A 5,423-nucleotide genomic window follows, 5' to 3' on the forward strand; every position below is an offset into this window, starting at 1 on the left:
CCTTTTTCGGTGAGGTGCACAAGTTTTTCGTGTAAAGAAGGATGTGCAGCTAAGCAAAATATACTGTAGCTGCATTTCTTTGTAAGCGAGCGACAAAAGAACGTTCAACTCGGGTAAAATTTCCTTTTACCTACTTAAGCAACCCTGCCGGTAGCTGGCAAGAAACATGTGATTAGTTCAACGGGATGTAGACACAAAAAAAAATAGAAATTAGTAATTATGCGACGTATTTGCACAACAAACATTTCTCTCTCCACTTTCCCATTAACAATTCACAATTGAGCAATTTTTGCATTTAACAACACTACTCTTCAGGTCGCGTATGTTTTAACCGACCTGGCTGAACTCGGATAAATAGCCGAGTTTGTGTTGTTGCTTTGCGTGCATTTCGTCATAACTCGGTTGCAAAAGAATGGGCCTAATGTATATACATAAATTAATCTTTTAAAAATTATTATATTTGCTGTATTTAAAAATTACATGTTCAATATCTTAAATTGAATTATATTTGGTGGACAGACACACAAATGATCCTGACCTGCACAAGAAAAAATCTTTATTAATATTTGCACTTTCACTCTTATGGGGTGGTATACTAACTTGTAAGTATGCAAATTCTCCACAAACCAAAGGCTGCAGTGGTGAAAATACCCTCACCAGCGAACTTGGTCAGACACACAAATGATTCTGACCAGCACAAGAAAAAATCTTTATTAATATTTGCACTTTCACTTTTATGGGTGGTATACTTACTTGTAAGTATGCAACGGCTGCATTTCACCAAATAAATCGCTGCAGCTCTAGTTAACAGTGGACTGCACCAGCCAAACGTGGACGGACACACAGAGATCCTAGCATGCAAAACTTACTTGCAACGGCTGCACTTGCTGTAAAACGTAGGTTATTGAATACAAAATTTGAATAACTCCGATACTCTGCAAAGAAATATGTAAATTATTGTTTTAATTCAAAATAGTTCCATTATTTGTTATTTTTTTGGCATACCCACTTGAATTTGCGCAATAAGAAAATCAGTTTCCACGAAACAATCGATGAAAATATCGGCAGTGTTGCCTGTTGAACTTTTTATACGAAGACAGTATTTCTCCTTGTATTTTAGTAGCAGTTTCTTTAAATAAAAAAAGAAAGCAACACAGGCTAAGGCAGAATGCGGGAGCGAGACAACTGCCAGGTGATCCAACCTTATATTATTGAATCATGGAATAGTAAGTAGAACTATTCTTATTCACTCAGATAATCACTATTATAATTATAATTTTTTTTACAAACTTTACACACTCCAACTTTTTTTATCACTACTCGTATCCAAGTGAAAAAAGCTGCGGAATTCAACGCTTGATTTTCGGCCCATCTTCTTCCCTTCAATAAGTAAACTATACTCACTAGAAGCCAACTACCGAAGCACTTCACTCAGTATTTTTAACATACCTACTTGTACCATTGCATTTAAAACAAAAAAGTTAAATAAAAGGTCAATTCCAAACCAGGGTTGTGTGATTTCAAATAATTTTTGATTTAAAATCCGCCTTTAATTAACTAATATATTTAATTTGTGATTTGGTTTGTTGACCAAATAACAAATAAAATTTATTTGTAATTTGATTTGTCAACCAAATAAGAAATACATTTTATTTGTGATTTGCTTAGTCATCCAAATAAAAGATAAGTTTTATTTGTGATTTGATTCGTCAAGCAAATAAGAATTAAAACATATTTGTGATTTGCTTGGTCAACGAAATAAGGAATCAATTTTATTTGTGATTTGATTCGTAGAGCAAATAAGAAATAAAATTTATTTGTGATTTGAATTGCCTCCAAATCGGAAATCAAATAGATTTGTGATTTGATTTGTAGAGCGAATCAATTGGATTCGTGATTTTTTAGCGATATTCAAGTATCTTCCAACTTCGAGTTCCACGAAAAGCTTCAGGATTTTCGGGACTACTTTCGAGGTTCAGGGTAGTCCCTACTTGGGGATTTTTGGGAATAATTCGGAATTTTTGGAACTTCTTCGGGTTTTTCGAGACTACTTCGAGATTTTCAAGATTTTCGCGACTTTTTCGGTGTTCTCGGGAATATATCGGTACTTTTGGGACTAATTCGGGTTTTTTGAGACTACTTCGAGATTTTCGATGTTCTCGGGAATATATTGGGAATTTTGGGACTATTTCGGTACTTTTGGACTATATCGGGATTTTCGAGATTTCTTCGGGATTTTCAGGACTATTCCGGGTTTTCGAGACTACTTGGAGATTTTCGGGGTTATCGGGACTATATCGGGATCTTCGGGACTACTTCGTTATTTTTGGGACCAATTAGGAATTTTTGGGACTATTAAGGATTTTTCGAGACTACTTCCGAGGTTTTCGGAGCCCTCGGGACTATATTGGGATTTCTTCTTCTCGAAGAAGTCTAGAGAAACCCGAAATAGTTCCAAAAACACCGAATTAGTACCGCTTATACCGAAGAAGTCTCGAAAATCCTGAATTAGTCGAAAAATTCCGAGGTAGTCGCGCAGATCCCGATTTAGAGCCGAGAATCCCGAGAATCTCTTCCGAAATCGTTTCAAAAATTCCGAATTGGTACCAACAATCCCGAAATAGTCCCATAAATCCCGATATATTCCCGAGAAAATCGAAAATATCTAAGTTGTCCCAAAAATTCCGAAATAGTCCGAAAAATCTTGAAAATCTCGAAGTAGTCTCGAAAAGCCCGAAATAGTTCCAAAAATTCCCAAAATAGCCCAGAAACCACGAAGTAGTCCCGAAGATCCCGATATATTCACGAGAACCCCGAAAATCTTCAAAAACCCGAAATAGTCCCAAAAATCTCGATATATTCCCGAGAACACCGAAACCCTCGGAAGTAGTCTCGAAGAACCCGAAATAGTCCCTAAAATTCCTAATTGGTCCAAAATATACCAAAGTAGTCCCAAACATCCCGATATAGTCCCGAGAACCTCGCAAAACCCGTAATAGTCCTGAAAATCCCGAAGATATCTCGAAATAATCCAGCAATCCCGAAATAGTCCCAAAAAATCCGAAATAGTCCCAAAAATCCTGAAAATCTCCAAGTAGTGTCGAAAAACCCAAAATAGTCCCAAAGCAGTCCCGAAGATCTCGACGTCGTACCGAGACTCCTGAAAATCTCGAAGTACTTTCGAAAAACCCGAAATAGTCCCAAAGCAGTCCCGAAGATCCCGACGTCGTATCGAGACTCCTGAAAATCTCGAAGTACTTTCGAAAAACCCGGATTAGTCTCGCGAATCCTGAGAAAATCTCCAAAATCCAGAAATAGCCCCAAACATACCGAATTAGTCCCAAAATACTGAAAATTCCGAAGGAGTCTCGAAAAACCCGAAAAAGTCACAAAAACTCCGAATTTATTCCAAAAACTCCGAAGTAATCCCGAAGATCCCGATACATTCGCGAGAGCCCCGAAAATCTCGAAGTTATCCCAAAAATACCAAAATACCCCAAAAAATCCCGATATAGTCCCAAAAATTCCTTATTGGTCCCAAAAACACCGAAGTAGTCACGAAGATCCCGATATAGTCCCAGGGACCCCGAAAATCTCGAAGTAGTCCCGAAAAACCCGGAATAGTCCCGAAAATCCCGAAATAGTTCAAAAATACCAAAATAGTCCCAAAAATGCCGATATATTCCCGAGAACCCCGAAAATCTCGAAGTAGTTCAAAAAACCCGAAATAGTCCCAAAAATTACGAATTAGTTTATTTAGTTGCGTTGCCTACAAGAGTATTATTTAGCTGAAAATCACAAATCAATGATTCGCTCTACAAATCAAATCACAAATAAATTTTATTTATTATTTTCGACGAATCAGATCACAAATAAATTTGATTCCTTATTTGGTTGACCAAGCAAATCACAAATATATTTTATTTCTTATTTGCTTGACGAATCAAATCACAAATAAAATTTATTTTTTATTTGGTTGACGTTCAAACAGTGTTGGCAGGTCTTCGGCATGAGAAAACGTCCCTCTTGGTCTGAAAAAACGTCATTTCCTACCCAAAAACGTTTTATTCAAATGAAGGTACAAAAAATTGTTCTTAGTAAACTTTTGTATACAAAGGTACATCTGTACGTAGGGTATATTAAAATGTCATTGCACATTTAAAACTTATTGTAAACTGAGATCGTTAATAAAAAATCATTTTATACATACAGCTGATTAAGTCATCACCATTTTGATCGATTGAGGTGGTTTCTCTTTTGTTTATTTAATGTTTATTATTTTTCCATAAAAGCTCATTATATAACAAACAAAATATAAATCCACATTTCAAACTTTGTGCAAAAATTATAAAAAATAATTTTTTTGAGTATGTAGTTTGATAGCCCATTAAATTTCAGGGCAATAATGTACAATTTTAAAGAAGCTAAATAATCGCGTTGATTTTTAATTTATTTTTATTTTTTTCTTGTAGACATTTGGTAAGGGTTTCAGCCTTTTTTGCGTTCATTACATTTTCACTGATGTCTTAAAAAAGTCGCCTACTTTTTCTGACTTTTTATGCTGCTACAGCTTTTTTGATGCTTTTGCGAGCGTGCGTGTTGCAAGAGAACAGCTCTTCCTGATTTGGCTTTTAATGTGCAATTGCAAACATTACAATAAGCCTCGTAACCTCAAGTGTTTACACAACCAGCCTTTGAACACGGGATCCTTAGTCCACGAATCAAAAAAAAATAATGCGCGTACGCTTGGTATGCATCATATTTAAGTCATCTGTGTCCAAAGAATAAACATCTTTTGAAGCACTTGCTGCAAAACACAAAGCTTGTAAAGATTTATTAAGAAAATAATTCAAAATCAGTTCTATTTACAAGATTTGGTAAAAGATAAAAATTACTGGGAGGTTAAAAAACGTAATTTTTTACATAAAAACCGTCCAAACGTCAATAGGATACAAAAAACGTCCAAATGACGTTAAAAACGTCAACCTGGCAACGCTGCGTTCAAATCACAAATAAAACTTATCTTTTATTTGGTTGACGAATCAAATCACAAATAAAACTTATCTTTTCGACGAATCGAACGAGCTTTGAAGTATAGTATCGTATCAGTAGATTTTGAGATGAGCTTGAGTTCCTTCAAAGCAATTCTTCGCAATAATCGCATGAGGCTATGGTCCTAAAATTTTAAAATGCACTTACCACTGACACGATATCGAACCGAAAGTGTCGATATGGTACTCGTTTAAAGTATCGATGTAAAAATATCGGGTACCCATTAATATCGGAATAAAAACACTCGAAATTCCAAATATTGATACCAAATTTACCAATATTGGTGTCGTATGTAGGCCGCTGTGGTGTAGTGATTAGAAACCTCCGAGCGTATTTCTGTCATGAAAAACAGCTTCTCATAAAAAATAAAA

The 5,423-nt window shown here is 35.6% G+C and overlaps 1 long non-coding RNA gene across 1 annotated transcript; it reads right to left on the reverse strand.

The window, feature by feature from the left end:
• Positions 1-380: 380 nt before the first annotated feature.
• Positions 381-1,097, reverse strand: LOC108372526 (uncharacterized). The gene is made up of 4 exons (XR_001848867.1): positions 1,006-1,097; positions 754-935; positions 601-687; positions 381-538 (listed from the first exon to the last, which is right to left on the reverse strand). It is a non-coding gene; the product is annotated as an uncharacterized LOC108372526 (long non-coding RNA).
• Positions 1,098-5,423: the final 4,326 nt, after the last annotated feature.

Source organism: Rhagoletis zephyria, unplaced genomic scaffold (assembly GCF_001687245.7).
Source record: "Rhagoletis zephyria isolate East Lansing unplaced genomic scaffold, Rhagoletis_zephyria_1.1 Rzeph_scaffold_05841, whole genome shotgun sequence".
NCBI lineage: Eukaryota > Metazoa > Arthropoda > Insecta > Diptera > Tephritidae > Rhagoletis > Rhagoletis zephyria.